This window comes from Amphiprion ocellaris, chromosome 21, assembly GCF_022539595.1.
Source record: "Amphiprion ocellaris isolate individual 3 ecotype Okinawa chromosome 21, ASM2253959v1, whole genome shotgun sequence".
NCBI lineage: Eukaryota > Metazoa > Chordata > Actinopteri > Pomacentridae > Amphiprion > Amphiprion ocellaris.
Genome location: NC_072786.1, coordinates 9607954 through 9626094, shown reverse-complemented (window position 1 = coordinate 9626094; position 18141 = coordinate 9607954). Strand labels below are relative to the sequence as shown.

Below are 18141 nucleotides of genomic sequence, written 5' to 3'. Positions count from 1 at the left end.
TGTGTTGCATTTTGCTGCTTCACGTGTTTAAGATTGAGCTCATTGTTAAAACTTTATATACTGTTGGGTACTTTAATTGACAATAATGCGTCATATTCTATAAGATCATCATATTTGTAGCATCTCTGAAAAAGTCAGCTTTTTTTTTCACAAGCTTACAAAAACATCACTGTTCTCAGAGTTGTGACGATGCATTTTCCAGCTAATCCATGAGGGTTTTTAAATAGTTCATTCAGCTTTAGAAGTAGGACAGTTTTCTCAGTCCCATAAAGGAACACTTAATCCTTCCGTTTATCACAAAAATTCAGAATCACATCTGGAGATGGATGGTTTTCACTGTAAAGAAAGTGTACGAAATACTGTAACTTTAAAATTAATAAAGCTGTCAGACAAATGTAGTGGTGCTAAACAAAACAGTATTTGCCCCGAAGACGTTGAGCAAAAGTATGATGTTTGTAAAACTGCTGGAAAGTGCAACACTTGCATAAGTTATATTCCACTATTGAGCGAACTGTGCAGGTAATGAGTAACTTTTTACTCAATAAGGAAAAATAATGCGATCCACAGGCTTGAAAGGACAAAATCGACATTAACCCTCTGAACCCCAGGCAGTTCAGAGTACTTTTCGATTCTGCCACATTTTTACTCACTGTAGTCTCATTTTTTAGTGCAAAATAAAATCCTGCACCTCTATGGAAACAGCACAACCATGGCTAGAAGTAGAGACAACTCAACAATGTCTTTTGTGCAGAATAACAAAGCTATTGTGTTGTTATTATTATTATTATTATTATTATTATTATTATTATTATTATTATTATTATTATTATTATTATTATTATTATTATTATTAATAATAATAATAATAATAATAATAATAATAATAGAGACAAATAAGATGAATTTTAATTTTTTCAATTTATTTTTCGAAAATTGGAGGAAAAAAGAATCAGCATGTTACCAATAGTGTAGAGAAAAACTTGTGACTCTGTATACTTTAAATATTTAACCATTTGCATCTTTAATTATTTTTATGCCTGTCTACTGTCTGCTCTGTGTCAACACAGCCTGCAGTTCAGCTGAAAAGTCACAAAATTTTTGTCATGTGATTGTTGGTCACAGCTGAGTTACTAATGGCTTTACAGTTATGCGACACAGGGCAGAATTTTTTGTTTTTTACAGAATCTGGTTAAAGCAAATAGTTTATTTTTTGCGATTTTTAACTTAAGCAAAGTGATTTGATCATATATTTTACGCTTAGATTTACCAATCAAATGGGGTGTTGCACATGATTAGTTCAAACCTGCTGAAAAAACTGAAAATCTGACAATTCTCTCTCTTTTTACAGTTTCCGGCCTCTGCTAAATGGTGCATTTTGGCATTTTTAAAAAAACGACAACATGCCTTTCAAATCTTCTAATGGGTTTTGTGGTTCAGCACGTTAAAGGTAGGATTCTTTAGTTTTTCTTTTTTCAAGTAAAGTGTGTGACAACAGATGTAAGCAACATTCTTGACACCAGCATGCTGGGATGCCTATCCCTGCCCTACAGTAGGTGAAATCCTGCTTGCCAGTAGTTTGTCATGTTTGTTTTAACTTGCGCAAAGTACCAGATGGGTGGAGTTTACTAGTGCAGTATAATTCCAGTCCCATGACACTGAAAGTTCACTGAGTTTAAACCACTTGGGGGTTGATGCTCCTCTTAAACTTGTTTTGTATTTCTTACATGGGAAAACAACACCCCCCTCGTGAGCGTGTGAAGCACATACAGTATTTTGTGTATATCAGCCACATTATCTCACATGTTTTGAATTAAGTATCCAGACCAAAAGTGCTGTCCTTCTGTGGCCCCACCATTACATGAAGTGGAAACAATTTGCATGTTTCTCACATCACTTTATGCCATTGACTCGTAATTCAACTTGACACATTTAGTATATTTGGAAACATTAAGAGCTTCACAGAATATGAAATAAAGTTCTGCGGTTTTAAATGAAGCTCAGCTGCAGGACATGTTTGAATTGTAAAGTGGGACAGAAGAGTTTTAAAAATTTCATTTTGTAGTGGAAGCTCAGCCGGACTCGTTCTGTGTCATTCCTTTTTAAAGTGTAGAGGTAAGATTTGGCTCCAGACCAGCATGTTAGCTCTTCTGTTTTGCCTAGTGGGAAAGGTATAAACTGTTTAAATGCCGAAACCCACCGACAAGTTTGAAAGACACGTTTTCTAAAAAGAAGTTGACAAAATTGCACCATTTATCAGAGCCAGAAACTGTAAAAACTGAAGGAATAGTTATATTTTCAACTATTTGGTTATATTGAAAAAACTACCCAAAAATAAGATTAATATGGTGATATTTCATCCAGATCAATTCAGTTTACATTTTTTTTTTTAATATCAGTAATCAACTGTTGGCACCAGATTCTGCCAAAGACAAAATAATAGCCATAGGTGACAGTCAGGTGGCAAAAATCCTGGATTTTTTGAGCTGAACTGCAGGCTGTGTTTACACAGAAGACAGAAGAGATAAGTATGGAAACAAATAAAAAAATGTGAGTAGTAGAACGTATAATGTATGTAGGAGCACCATTGTTTTTTCCAGCGCTGGTGACACCTAAATGCACTTGGAAATAAGTTGTGCATGTCAATACCATTTTTTAAAATTATTTTTGTAAAATAAAAAAGCAAAGTAATTAAACTTTCTTCATATTTTCGTTTTTTTTAAAGGATTGATGACTTTATAACTTGGTCATATTGCACAAAACACACTTTTGAGTTGTGTCTAGCCATGGTTTTGCTGTTTCCATAGAAGTGCAGGATACTATATTGCTGTGAAAAATGAACCTACAATGAGTACAACTGTGAGAGGAGCAAAAATACAAACAACAAAAAAAAACAAAACGGAAAATACTCAAGGTTCCAAATGCTAAAGATAGAAAATCCTGAGTAAAACATTAATTATAAAAAAATATTAAGAAAATGAAATACTCAATTGAAGTATTATCTCCCTTATGTTGAATCATGGATTGAAAAACGTAAATTATTTCTTATAATTAGGATTATTTTTTGCTTTTTATGGCTGTATTTTAATGTAACAGTGGAGAAAGTGGGAGTTGTTGGGGAAAAAGAGCAGAGGAATGACATGCAGCAAATAGTCGGGAATCAAACCGGGGAATTTCTGCTCAGGACATTTGTACTCGAACCACGTTTCTGTCGGGTCGGCCCGAGTGAAGCAGTTGTTGTAGCTTTTCCAGCTGATCGGGGCGGCACTAGATTTACTGTGTTGGATAGTAGAAAACTTCCCATTGTGTCATTTTGCATTATTTAAAGAATATGTTTTCTATGCATCAAAGTAACTGAGAAACAACGTTTAAAATAGTGAGTGAAAATGAAAAAAAAATATATTTTAGTGGAGTGAAAGTTTAGAGAAAGAAAGCAAATTGGGCAGGAATAATATGCTATGTGGCTATTTAAATGAGAACTGATTAGTTAACTATGATTCAATGCTCATTATATTGTTCTATATCACAAGCTACACCCAAAACAAACAATAGCAGAATAAAAAGTATTTGTAAATGGCGTTAAAATGAAGTCTTATCGGTCATCTCTCTCTGTCTCTCTCTGGTGTTTTCTCTTCCCTCTTCACTTCCTCGGTTTTTCTCCCTGCAGACTTTTAGCTCATGTGTGACCTCTGCAGGTGTCACTCTATAAACAGCAAGTTGAACAGAACTCAGCTGAATATTTGCATTTCCAGTTTACACGTAATATTTTCACAACGTCTTTTTCACAACCGGCAAACAAAAAGCAACTCTTTAATAAAGCTCTGTTGCATACATTTATGTAAGAATAGTAAATTAAGCAGATTTTTTCATCCTCTTTACACACCCTCTCTGACGTGTAACTTTTATGACATGGATTTTAATGCTCCTGGCAGTTTCTTTCCACACATTTACAGCATTATATTAATTGTTTATATATGAAAATTAAAAATAATGAAATTTACCTACCAGGTGAATCCCAAAAAGACCGTTATGATTAAAATTCTTTAACAAAAGAAACTATTTAGAAGCAAACGAGTCTTAGAAATATTCGTAAAAGTTGAGAAAGTGTGTTTTCAGCGGCATTTATTATGTGAATTCATTACAAGAAAAATAAAATGTGACGTTTTGTGCATGAAACCAGTGCTCTGAGTTTAGATTTTACACATTTACAGTCTATTGGACTTAAAAGATAGATACTGTGAGTTGCAGTGGTCAGTCTACGTCCCACTACATCCCTTCTTTGGACTGAAACCTTTCATTTGATAAATCCAGTTTAGTGGAGGTCCAGTAGGCAGCTTCCCTCAGATCAGGTGCTGTCCAGATGTGCGGGTGACGGCCTTTCTCAGGCTCCTACTAATCTCGTATTTGGAGAGAAGGGATGGAACAAGAAAGCTCTGTTTGATTTCCAGCATGTTATATTCTTTATAAAAGGCTTATTCTTTGGGTATCAGATGAAGATTTGACTTATACTTGACCAGCATTCTCGTGACCATAAAAATGAGCCTCAGTCCGACACAGAGAATCCTGTATTTGATTTAAAAGTAGTTTATAAGGATTTTTTAAAGGTACTTTTTTGTTTCTTTGTTTAAACAGTTAGTATGTGCACAAGAATTAAACGTAGGTAGATAAAATGTGGACAGACACACAAGTTAGGTATGTTTAATTAGTAAAAACTTAAATGGGGAATCACAAACATTTAACTATCTGAAACTTAAGCAGTTTCATAATTTTTTTTATGCTAATGTTACATTTTTACTTACTGTGGGCTCATTTTTCATTGCGATATGAAGTCCTGCCCTTTTTTGGAAACAGCACAATAATTTTTTGAAGTAGAGAGAACTCAAAGATGTATTCTGTGCAGTGTGAGAAATTATAATTCCATCGATTGTTAAAAAGAACAACAAAAATGAAAAAAATGAAAGTAAAATTCCGTTGAATATTTATTCCACAAAAATGAAAAACACCTGTATTCAACATGTCCAACATTTTCCAAGTGCCCACAGGCGTCACCAGTAATGGAGAAAAACAATATTAGCTCTACGTACTGTAGATATTTAGTATTTAAAGTTTTAATTTGTCTAGTCGATGTAAACACAGCAAAGACTGTTGATCGCAGCTGAGCCACTAATTGCGTCACAGTTTTGCTGGATGGTTTATTTTTTCAAAGCTTAAAATGAGAGACATACAGTAGAAGAAATATGATAAATTATCACAATTTAACCTTAGATTTTATTAAATTTTCCTGATTGAACCACATGTCAAACATTATACATTCAATAATCATGAAAAGGTTGAAAATCTGCCTATTCTTTCATTTTTTTCAGTTTCTGACTGATAAATGATGGGATTTTCTTTCTTTTTAAGGTATCTTGACATTCAACCCACTGGCAGATTTGTGGGTTTAGTGGGTTAAGTGCTATCTTGTAAAATCTTTTACTCCAAACCCTCCCACCGTGCTTTGTCTGTTTTCATTTTTAGCATCTGCGATTATGTTTACATGCAGGAGAATTTAGTTTTAGTAACCCAGTTAACCCAGCTGTGGTTTGAGTCACACAAATCTAATATCTCAGTTTGAAAAGCTCTGATTATGGAGGCCGTCAGTTGACTTGCTTGGCTTGTTTCCATCACTGTGGCTTGTAAAAACGTTACTCATGCTTTAATTTTTGACCTGAACCAACACTTTTGGATGATTGTACTCATCATTCCTGCTACAAATGGGGTTATTTGTTTCTCCTGAATCAAGTGATTAATCAAACTGTTTTAATGTAGCTTTTTATTCATTATTCTCTCCATGTGAAATGTATTTTTCAGCCACTTTCTGCCCACTTTATTTAAAATTCCAAACCCAATAGGCAGAATTACAAAGCAGGATATGATTTTAGCCATAGGGACACTCTTTACAAAAGCTAAGATGAGTTAAGCACCGTGTGATTATCAAGCACGGCTGGTGTCATACTTGATAACAGGAACAGTTCAGGTCCGCTGGCGTCCAATTACAAAGCCTTACATACGAGGTAATTATGGGGTAAAGTTCAGGGCAGTGCAAAAGTGTTTGGGAGTTACTCAGGGCAGAATTACAGGCGAGGTGTAAGGTAACTTTATCTTGTGTCTGTGTTCATGGAGGAGCAGTAATCAGAGTGGATGATTGCTCTCCACCAGACAACCAGAATGAACTGTGCAGTGGCAAAAAGAATCTCTGTCTCTCCCTCTCTCAGACCGGGGGCTGCCCAGCCTCCACAGAGCGCTCGGCCACTGCTGCATTGTGGCCCGGGGCCTCATTTGAATGGGCCTTTAGTATTTTGTGTGAACAAGTCAGCGCCATTTGCATTTGTTCCAGTCACAAAGGTTTAACAGGTCAATAGGGACTCCCTGGCAGAAAACTAACACGCCAGGGTAACTTTTTTTTCCCCTCCTTCCCTCACGTCTCCTCCATCGCTGTGGTTGTCAGGCACCCGGCCGGCTTGTCCTGGTAGTATGTACCTCAAGCATGTGGTGTGTATACATATGTGTTTAAGAGTGTGTCCGTATATGTGTTTTAGGACAAGATTGGTGACAGCAGGGTGCCGGGTCAGAAAATGGGCGCTAATACTCTCCAGGCTGCACTCACAAAGGTTTAATTAACATACAACCTATAGCAGCAGCTTGTTTGAGTGACAGAGGGGATTTTGTTTTTGTGTGTTTCAAAGAAAAAAGAGACTTTCTTTCACACACATACACACACACCAGTACATTTGCGTCTGTAGGCCTGCAGAACTTCATTTCCTGGTCCTGAGTATTTACACTCTTAGCGAAATTTGTAACATGCTGTGGAACAATACACGATGATATGTGGGAGCTAATTGCACCTCGCCAGCTTCACTGCGAGTGTGATGGCAGCATAAATGACCATTGTGCCATTTATAAAGAGATAAAGTAACACATTGTTCGAAGGGCTTTCAGCTTGTTAATTCTCTTCTCTGGGAACTTGACACATTATAGAGAAAAACTTCATCTGTTTGTCTTTGGAAACAAACAAAAAACTTTGTACATTTGTTCTTAATAGAAACTGTAAATATGTCAAAATTTGAGTGACTTCAGTGAATGCAACAGCAAAAATCTTTAAAGCAGAGTTTAATTCATTTTCTGTTGATGTTAACAGTCATATAAAAGCTGTGTCACCAAAAATTATTGTCAAAATAAAACGCTTGCGTTCTAGTTCTAGTGGAGGTGCTTGCTACAAAACCATGAACCCTATTAACCCCAGTTAACAGATTCTGGGTGTTTTGGGTTTTTTTTATGCTCCTGTCACATTTTTTACTCACTGTGGGCTCATTTTTCAATGCAATGTAAAGTCCTGCTTAAACAGCATAACTATAGCTTGAAGTAGGGAGAACTCAAAATGTCTTTGGGTAGCATGATAAAATTATAATGCCATAAAACATTTAAAAAAAACAAAGTTTAAACTAATTTATTTTATAAAAATAAAAAAGAATCAGGGAACATGGACAACAATCAATCTGCTCTGTGTAAACACAGCTTGCAGTTCAGTCGAAAAGTTCCTCAATTTTAGTCACATGACTGTTTGTTGCAGCTGAGTCATAAAAGATTTCTTGACTCTATCAAGGAGCACAGAATTTTATTTTTTTGCAGAATGTGGTTGCTGCAAACAGGTTATTTTTTAATGAGACATGCAGATTAAAGTGATTTGTTGTAATATCATGAATTTGACATTAGATTGGCTTAAGAATAGTTCCATGACCACCAGAAAGTTGAAAATCTGTCGATTCTTCTTATTTTTTACAGTTTGTTGCACTGATAAATTCTGTCATTTTGGCACTTTCCTAAAAATAACATTGATTTTAAAACCACTGAGTTTTGGAGTTCAGAGAGTTAAATTCTGTATTGGTCCTGACGTTTTGAAACTGTTGTTTTTGTCCCACTAAACCTATTCGAGGAGAATATCTACAGAGAACAGAGTGTTGTCTTATCAAAGATTTATTGTGATTTTTGGAAGAATAGCAGAACGGACTCTTTATGGGTCTATTTTTTTTCTGAGCATAGCTTTTGTCGCTCATGTGGCTCGCTTGGGGTTTTCTCAGTCCAAGATCAACAGCACAGTGAACGAGTATTTTTGTATCGACTACACGCTTACATGTTCTAAAAAAAAAAAAAAAAAAAAAAAAAAGCTCAAAAGTTATCTTAGAGGAGGAACGGGCCATGCACTTGAAATAATAATAGAATAATGCTGGTTCACCGCAGATTTTCCGTCCACTTTATGTGGGATTTAAGTGCCATGAGGGCAGTAGGGTGTCCCAGTCCTCGCAAATATTGTCCTGCATTTAAAATGTCAATACTCCATTCCTCATAACAGCCAGATGTGCTGCTGAAGGGTCCTCAGGCAAGACAGAGACCCCCCAGAGTAAGAGAATACACCTGAGTGCCTCATAAGTGAATATACTGTAATACTGCTCTGTCAGACTTTACACATTGTGGACAGATATGTATTGTTTTCTCACTTAACTTGTTAAGATTTTTTTATTTATAATGTGGTGTCTAGCCTTACAAACAGCATGAAAGATTTTGTGTTTATACTGTATTGTGCAGAATTAATCTTAATTCCCTTTTTAAAAATAGGCATAATAGCAAACCTGAGTTGTATCCTTGAAGATTTCTATTTTCCTGATTCGTGTATTATATCTGACTGCGAAAAACATCAAATCAACCATGTGAAGCTTAAGAAGAAAAGTATTAGTCTCCAGTGTAATTTATGCAGGTGTGCAGGTCACAACATATGAATGCTCTGCACAACAAATATGTATGAAGATGATTTTTGTGTCCAGCATCGAGGATGGACAAAACATTTTCTTGTTCCAGACATGAACTGGTTTAATCCCTGTGTACGCTAACATGTACACTATAAGGAACTTCCGTTAGTGGCTTGGCACACATAGCATAAATACAGCAGTACATACAGACACACACAGTGTATACAGTAGGATACAAAACTATGTACACATCATGCACAACATGAACATTAAAAAATGCACTGGCTGTATTTATATCAGCACATTACAAGTGTTCTTGGAGACTGTCTTATAAGGACGTTTGACAGACAGCAGAGGAGGGACAAGTCAAATATGTCGTGGCAGACCTGAGTGGGAGCCATGCTTACAATGCTCCTGTCATGCTGATCCGAGCTCATCTGGCTGCAGCACTGTGCTCTGCTGTGCTGTATTTTGTTGCGATTGTTTGTGTTGAGCCGTGTGACCCACTATTTGGACTTCTGTTCCATTATCTTTCAAAAAACTCACTGCACTTGGGTCTCAAGCGAAGAAAAGCAAAGTGAGAGACCAGCGTCAGGTGCTACAAGCTGCGAGCTAGGCCTGTAGCCAGGCCCGGAGAGCCAGACCTGGCAGCTCCGAGGCTGCGACGTGTGAAACGCTGCACACAAAGGAGCTCACTCCATCTGTATGCACCCTACATAGGCAGGCTTTTGTTGCAGCCGACAGGCACATGACTGCTAGCATCTTAACCCCTGAGAGCCAGCGTCTCTTTTCCCCTCTCACTAGACTGCACACTGCAGTAGACACCACAATGAGTCAATACTTTTAGGTAAAAACAACACTTGATTTGAAGCAGAGGCTTAGGTTTACTCGTGATTTATGTGTTGTAGGTATTTTTGTGGACATTTCTTCTGAGAAAATACATCTAAAAAGAGAAATATAATACAAATACCTGCGTATGAGTGAAGTTTGGAGACAGATAGTTGAAATGTTCAGGCAAAACTTTGCCAAAGTGAAATGAATGCTATACATTGTTTGAAGACAATGATTTGAGGTTAATATCGAGGTCAGACATGAATAGGAGACCACAGAACAAAACAAAAAAAGTGTTTTCATATGAAATATATGTATAAATATGCAGACAGATATCTCCTGTGTCTCTGTATGGATTTACAAAACAATAAATGTGCAGAGGTCAGATCAGTAGTGTTCACATTTCAGTCTAATTACATTTCCTCTTTACTGCCATGCTAGCTTTTCTTATTTGTCTGTACATTAAAGTTATAGGCTGAGTTCAAAAATGAGACTGCCAGCCCCCACTGGGAAACCTCTCTGGAAAAATCCAATTAAAGATAAACGACTAGCATCAAGATTCAGCGGCTCCAGCAGTTAGGAGATGCTCTGACCTATTAGCACTCTAATTTTTCAGTTTTTGCATGCGATATGATCGTCCTTGAGTACATCGTTAAGTCACGCAGACACACACTCATTCTCCGTCTGGGAGTGGTTTTCTTATTAGACCTCAGTGAACCACCAATAAAAAACAAAATTATACAAATTATCTTCTAAATCCAGAAGCTTGTGAATTTCTTGCTCACATAAATACATACTGTCGGTTTCATGCAGATATACTTGTGTGCCCTGTTACCTCATATAACCCAGACAACTCCAGACATGTGTGTGTTTGTGTGGATGCGTGTGTGAAGCACTGAGCATGTGCGTGCAGACTCGTGCTCGATATGAAATCAAACAAACACTCTATTTGGAGCGTTCCTGAGCCCTTACTCAGCTGAATTAGATATGGGCGAGCGAAGCGGGCATGCTGTCATTCAGTCAAATCAGTGTCTGATTTTTTAGAAATAAGATGGAGAGGGGAGGAAATCACAAGAAGGCCAGGGAGGCTGCCGTTAAAATATAAAAACGTGGCTGCGCATCTTTACCACCTTTCCTTGTATGAGTCGTGGGCGTTCGGTCCCGACGGGGGCTGGGGTGCGAAGGGCTCCTATCTGGGCCGAGCTAGGTCACGCAGGCCCATCCAGGCTGCAGTGGCTCAGTGACGTGGCATTAAAGTAGAACCAACAGCAGGTCAGAGTGCTTTAAGAGGTGGTACCACTCCCTGAGAAAGCCCCAGACCTGCATGTGAGCTGATGTTTGATAAGAGCTGCAAAAATAATTATTTATTAATACGATATGGACCCCCGAAATGTGAGCAGTAAATAGCCAGGAATCAGGAGAGGTGTGTGTGTGTTTCTTTTATATGTTGTGAGGAGGAGGAGGAGGAGGAGGAGGAGGGGAGAAGAGGGGTAAGTTCAACTGTAAAAAAAATGTGTCTAAAAATATAGTTTTCATTTATTTTTTTGCCTCTTTGCCTGTTTGTATTTTGTCTGCGTTTTCTGCGTTATTAGTAAAGAGGTATTCCTGAACAGCAGGGTGTACAGAAATGTCACAAATGGTGTCGGGCTGAAATGTTGCAGCCTTGAGAGCACTTGACTTTGCATTCAGAGCCCTTTTCCTGTGTCATCCAGCACTGCAGAATGTTTTGATAGCTCACAGTGAAAATCTATTTACCGCAGGCTTGAATAAGACCGAGCAAGCAAGGATTGAAGCATTAGTTTTGTTGTAAATAAAATTTTTTGGCCAGTGTTATTGCAGATTACAGGGGAGGGGGAAGCCTTTTTTTTTTTTTTTTTTTTTTTTAGTCAATAATCAGAATGATATTTCTTTGTTCCCTGAATAAATATGACTGTAATTACATTTTTTTTTTGTGTCCTCAAGATGGGCAATGAATTCTGTTAGCTAAATTAGAAACTAAACTTTTCTAATAAACCAGACAGTTGCAAAATGACCTAGAGAGAGGAGTCTCATGGTTAACTGAAAGTAGGACAAGGATTCTCCCAAAGCTCTGCCCTTACTTTAATGAAGAAGAGCTGCAAGAAGGACAAGCTGTGAATCTTGTCAAAGTGCTGCTTGTGTTGGGATTTATTTGTCTGTTTTAAAAGCTGTTTAGCTTGTCTTGAGCGAACGCAGGTCCATTCGGTCTCTCCTCTTTTCCAACCTTTGCTCTGCTTTGCTGCCGAATAGGCTCGCTGCACACAGAGAAGCTCGGTTTGCTGAGGTGAGTGGCTTAATGATTATCAAAGAAATACATTTGAATCAAAGTGCTCCGTTAGTGCCCTTGATAAGTGTGAACTGTGTTTGGAAAACACTTGAGAACTTTTTCTTTTTTCTGCCACTTCGTATATTTAGAGTTTCTCTCAGTGGCTTCACCGTCTCATATATTTACTGAATAAAGCTTTTAAAAATCATTTTTATGAAGTAAAAGAAAAAAAACACACAGTTAATACTTACGCGTTTAATATGATTTAATAAAAACATTTATTTTAGCATGAGATTCAGGAAATTTGCAGTAATGAAAAAGAGTGCTTTCTGATCACACATGGAAAATGTCTAAAAAGGACTGAAAGTCAAGTGCTATTGTACTCGATTTTGGCCGTGACAGTAACTCTGTATTTTTAGTTTTGCATCTATTTATATAGAGATTTAAAGTTTTGTAAGTGTTTTGTGGCATCCTGAATAACAGCCTTCTAAATTCACTTTTAATTGCAGCGGCTCAGAGAGAAACTTCTCATGCATTTCAAACCTCAAGTAGTTTGTAAAAATGTCATATCCTTATTTCAACAATAATAGTATTTTTTAATATAAATTACTTCTAATAAAGCCTTGTGTGGAAGAAGCACTGAACTACAAGCTATTTAAAGTTCAGATTATGAAAAAGTTAAATTTTTTCTCCAGCAGAATGCAGGAAAAGCAAAAATGATCATCTTTTTAATTGTACAAATATGCAGAATCTTTTTTTGGGAGAATAATGTGTGTTTTGTTTTATCTTAATACTTTATATGTAAATGCAGAATTGAATTTTCAAATTTTTTTTCAGTTACTTTTTAAAGAAAAGATGAACATGAATTCATTTGGTTTTTAATAAAATATATCCAGAGCAAAAAGAAATCCCTGATCCCGGAATAAATTTGCTTCCTTTTTTACTGCAGTGAATTTTGACTGTATTGGCTCATAATACAATACCAATTATTCACAACATAGTATTTATTTATAGTCTTTGTTAAAAATATTTTTATATACGAAGATCAGTATTTATATATGCATGATATATATTTGTTCTCTCTTTTTCTGTTTTTCAAATAGCATGTGCTTCTATCGCATTATGCCATGTATTTGTTTAGGAAGAAATGCTTTACTAGGTCAGACTTTTTTGTTCATTCTGCCAAGAAATGAATAAAATTTGTGTATATTGTATGCTTTGAAACAGCAGAAATACATTTTTTTGCCCATCATCATTTCCGCAAAAGGAAGAAAGCATTAAATATGATGTTCACAAATCAAGGTGAATAAAAATCAACTTTTTCTGCATTGTTCTTGAGAGGCTGCACAGGGTTAACCTCAGTGTCTGAGAGGTCTCACAGCGACTGAAGGAATTCATGAAGTCACCACAGGTTTCTGCTTTAGTCTTTGTTTAAAAAAGAAATATTTTTTATATAGTACATACAGAAATACGTTGTAGAACGTGCAACGTTTTAATGGCGATTTGCCACGTCATGAGCTCTGTGAATGGCTGCATCATTCGGGCTGCCATCTTGTCTCCTTCTGTCCTCCATTTTGTGATTTTGTCTCACCTGCTGTATCGAAGTTTTACCAATGTCTCTCTGGCTCTTTGCCTCTAAGTGGAAAAAATCAATTCAGTAGCTTTCACGTGATTTTCAGATGTACATTTGTTTATTTATTTTTTTCCTTTTTTGCAAGACTTGTCAGACTTTTATTTATGTTTTTGCAGGGACAGCCAACCTAATGGCGAATATCTGCCTTTAACCTCCCTGAAAGGCTGAAATGTGCTGACTAATGCAGCAAGTTGAAAGCTGCCTGGACAGGCAAAGCTCCTCATACGGAGGCCTGAGTCCTCTTTGACAAGGTGTTTATCTTTTAAAACAATTTGTCCATGTAATCTGCGGCACTCAAGTTCGAGGCTGCACACGACATTGGGTTTTACGGCTCTGCGAACGCGAGCGACTGTGACCCGTAGCCCCATAATGGCCGCCGGGGGTCACAGAGGTTAATAGAGACTGATGTATGAGGCCCCAGAGTGACATCCCAAAGGGGATGGCCCCTTAATCCTTATTAGGCCTCTGTGTTAGTGATCCTTACCTTTCAAAGCAAACAGCACGCTCCCTTTGCCGTGGGGCCCCGAGCTGCCCCCGGCGTTACACTTCTGACCCTGGGGTCGTGGCCTTTGTTCAGAACCCTTCAGAGACTGACCTTAAGGGTCACAGTTGTAATAGAGAAGTTGTTGAGGCGCGTGCTGCTGAGGGGCCCCTCAGTAGACCACCTTGTAGAGGGAGCAGGCCCGCCGCACTGGTCACCGAACAGAGGAGGAAGCGGGTGTGTGTGTGTGTGTGTGTGTGTGTGTGTGTGTGTGTGTGTGTGTGTTCGCCGGAGTGTGAATGTATAGACGGCTGCAACTTACAGGCTTTAAATACGACAGGGCTGATCTATGTGAGTTTATATCGTGCAGAAGAATATCTTAAACTTGCAAAAAAGACCTGAAAAATTGTCATTTTAAATGCAAGAAGTCATCTCCTGAGAGGTTTGTTTGACACTGAAAAAGCTGTATTTTTGCTGAAGAAAGTGATTGTTAATTTTTTTTATTATTGTCCTTTTTTTGGTGCGTCTAAGGCTGAATTCTGATTGAATTCTTTAAAAAATAATTTGCTTTGTAATTGCAACTCATGTTGGGATTTGCCTGTATTTACATGGTACTGTATAATTTTTGGCAGTGACTATTAAAAATGACTATTTGGTTATTTTCTCAGTGTTTGCTGCTCGCCTCGGGGCAGCGCAGCACCGAGCAGCACATATGTGCCATAAATTTAATCTGTGTTTGTTAATTGGTCGTGTTTGCAGCAGTGTATTTGCAGATGATTCATAAGGATGTGAAGGCACTCTGTATCTGATAAGACCACTGAATCAACAACTTCATTGTTTCAGCTCATGAGTGAGCTATAACTCATCTTGACTGCACTGTGCAACATGAGCTGTGTGTCTCTGACACATTTACTGTGTTGTATGATACTGGTTTTGTATTTAATTTGCCTTTTGCATCTTTTTTCACTTTTTTCTGGTTTGGAAAGATTGTGCAGTGAAGTCTCCAGTCGTCTCTGTGGCTTCTCATCTTTCCTCACCTGCAGTCAATCGCCTGAAATATGCAGAGCTTTAAAATTACATGCATATCAGCTCTTAACAATGCAATTTTCTTTTATACACTGATAGTAAATGTAACGTGAGGCAGCTGGGTTTAACCTGGAGGTGAAGAGGGCTGATAAAAATGAAAAAAGTAGTGGTCATAGACTCGTGGAGGTGTCATAAACGAGGTTGTTAATATTGGAGTTTCATCAATGGCAGCACTACGCAGGCCGCTCCTGCAGGGGCGAGGCCGCGCAGAGGGCTACAGTGTCAGAAGTTGGCAGCTGAGCCAAAACCAGAGCCGTATCCTCAAATGAACTCTCCACGACGTACGGTGCAACGGGCTCTGCCAAGTTTTTTGAATTCCTGCCACATGTTAGATGGTAAACAACTGACTTGCAGACACAGTGTCTTAGATAGATGATGAACAGCTCAGGGACTCTTCAAATTGCAGATGAAACATGCGTTTATTTACACTATTGTTTGATTTATCTTCAGCATGCAGTTGTAGTGGCGTTTTGTGCGTGCAGTGATTGCAATTGGTTCAAAGATGTGGCGAGATGTGACGTCACGGGGTTCAATCCGACGACTGTTCGGTGCTCAACCCGTTTTTCTCATCAAGGGGGACACGAGTGAGTTTATATCTTTTGATAAAGCGCGCTGAAGTCTTCGGTTTGCCTCACGTTGAGCCTCCTGGTAGTCTTGTGAGTTCTGTCTCGCTCCTCGTCTTTCATGAGTTTTTGCGCATTTGTGTTGTTATTTTTTGATATGCGGATGGTGCAGCAGAAAACACAGGGAAGCTGAGTTTTATTTGGAGGCTGTGGAAAGCTGAGGAGAGTTTAGGCAAAACAAGTGCACTCAATCGCTGTCTTTTTCTGCCTCTCTCACTCCCTCCGAGTCCGTCCTGTGAGGTAGAAACACACACAGAAGCGTAACGCCTTTTCTTTCAGCCTCCAAGACTCAGAGTGAGGAGGTAGGAGAGACTGCAGCTAACCAAGTGGCCATATTAGTTTGCTGTTCAGTCGCTCATACTCACTCTTTTCTCAGTCTAAATCGCCCCACACATGATAAAAAAAACTGCTTTTATTTGTTTCAATTCGTGCAAGCCCTCTCCAGGCTCTGCGTGAGCAATAAAGGCAGATTGAAATCGAGACTAGCTAGCTGTGCTCCATGATGTGAGAGCCGTCGTTTTGTTGGACAATTTTCCCTTTTTCCCCTCTCTTTTGTACAGCTCCTACTTTGAGGAGAGAAGAGGGGAAAAAATTTGCCTGTGCTGAGTTTCTGGGTTTCTTTTGGGAAAGGAGAAAGACTGAAGGGGAGGGGAATGGCGTCCAAAAGAGAGGAAGTTGTTTTTTTTTTTTTTTCTGCGATGGGGAATCTGTTGCAAACAGCTACGGGGCCAATACAACAGTTTGGCCACAGAGAAAAGTTTTCGGGGAGGGAAGTCGGGTGGAAACCGGACGGGTGTGAATAACCTTCAGCATGCTGATGCAGGGGTTGGTAGGTGTGCAGGGAGGGAGATAGAGAGAAAAGACAGCAGGGGTGGTATCTGGCACAAAAAAAACCTAAAAAAGATCCATCGCATGCAGGCTTAAATTAACACTAGCTGTCCAGAGCGGGGCTGTTTATTACTGTAGGCTATAACAGTGCTACTCAAAGGACAAGAAAGGGTGGGAGACAGAATAGGCTGGACACTGAAGGGGGAGGCGGAGGGGGAAGGAGGGTGCAGGACACGAGCAGAGTCATCAGCAGAGTCCATTTTATCGTTCGGTTCCTGCCCGACATTTCTCCTCTCCTTATTCGCACGCAGGACCAATGCTGCTGCTACTGCTGCAGTTCACAAGCAAAGGCGAGGGTGGCCTAGTAATGGCACATGGCGGGCGCACTGCGGTAAATATTACAGGGTTTTACAGCACGGTTCACTGTTGCAATCATGGTGGGGCAGTCGCACCCAGGTGCTTATCTGGCTTTGATTGCGTGCCAGTGCAGTCCGTGTGGCTTTTCAAGTCATTAACAAGCAAAATGAAGCAGCAATCAAAGCGATATTCATCAGCGGGCGAACCCGACCTTCTTTTTTTGGGGCCTTTTTGTAAGAGGCGAGCGCCATTGCCGCCTCAAAAGTTTTGTGATTAAGGACGTGGCGGTCAAAGACAAAACCGGCTGATATCAAACCTCAAAGCGGCAGCGGCTGCGCAGAGAAAAGATGCATTGTGCTAACATTGAATCTTAAAGTTTTAGGTGTTGCAAGTTGTCCCAGAATCCTTTTAATCATTTGTTTGCAATGACTCCCCCCCCCACCCCATCCTCCCCGACTCCCACCTCGGCTCCCCCACCTCCTCCCCACCCGGCCTCGTGCACGCTCACGTCGCACCGGGCGCACCATGATGGCAACGCGTAGTGCGCACGTTACTCCCACACGTCCCCGTTTCATCATCAGCTGAGCTCCTTCTCCTCCAGTCACAGCTCGTCTCCCCTCCCTCCCTCTCTCTCTCGCCCCCTCCCCTCGCTGCTCCTGCTTCTTTTTCTATCCATCGCTCGCCTCCTCCTCCTCCTCTCTCCCTGGGTCCCGGCCACATGCGAGAGGGTAGACTAGGACGCTGCAGCTCTGAGAGAAAAAAAAAAAAAAAGGGGGGAAAAACGCTCTGCTGCTATTTCTACAGGCAGGCCCTCCCCTTTAGCTAGTCTGTGCCAAAAGAGGGAGGGATTTTTTACTACTCCCAGTCCCAGGATTTTAACCCTCTGCCTGCTCTCACTTCTCTCTGCAAGATCTGCTCCTCAATATCATGCAACAAGTGGCTTTTGGTTCTGCTGCTGCTTTCGACGCCGCCGCGGCGAAGACATTTTATCGGAGCCCCACTCGTGCATTTCGCTTCTTTTTGGTAGAGATGAACCGGACTGAGCAGAATCTTTTTTTCTTTCTTTTTCTTTTTTTTTTTGTTTTTGTGCAAAGGTTTTTTTTTGGAGCACGTGTTTCTCGATTGCTCGCCATGCTTCCTCTCCTTGTGAAGCTGAGGACGAAGGCTGTTTTTTAGCACGGAGCAGATTTCTTGTGCATGCGACTTCCGATTATTTCTCGTGCGTTTTTCCCCTCTTA

General features: G+C 39.3%; 1 long non-coding RNA gene across 2 annotated transcripts in view; it reads left to right on the top strand.

Moving 5' to 3' along the window:
- The window catches only part of LOC129347902 (uncharacterized), a 29259-nt gene that overhangs the window by 6115 nt on the left and 5003 nt on the right, over nt 1-18141 (top strand). For both annotated transcript variants that reach the window (XR_008600240.1, XR_008600241.1), the window contains exon 2: nt 1349-1447. This is a non-coding gene — a long non-coding RNA (uncharacterized LOC129347902). The remainder of the gene's footprint in view (nt 1-1348; nt 1448-18141) is intronic.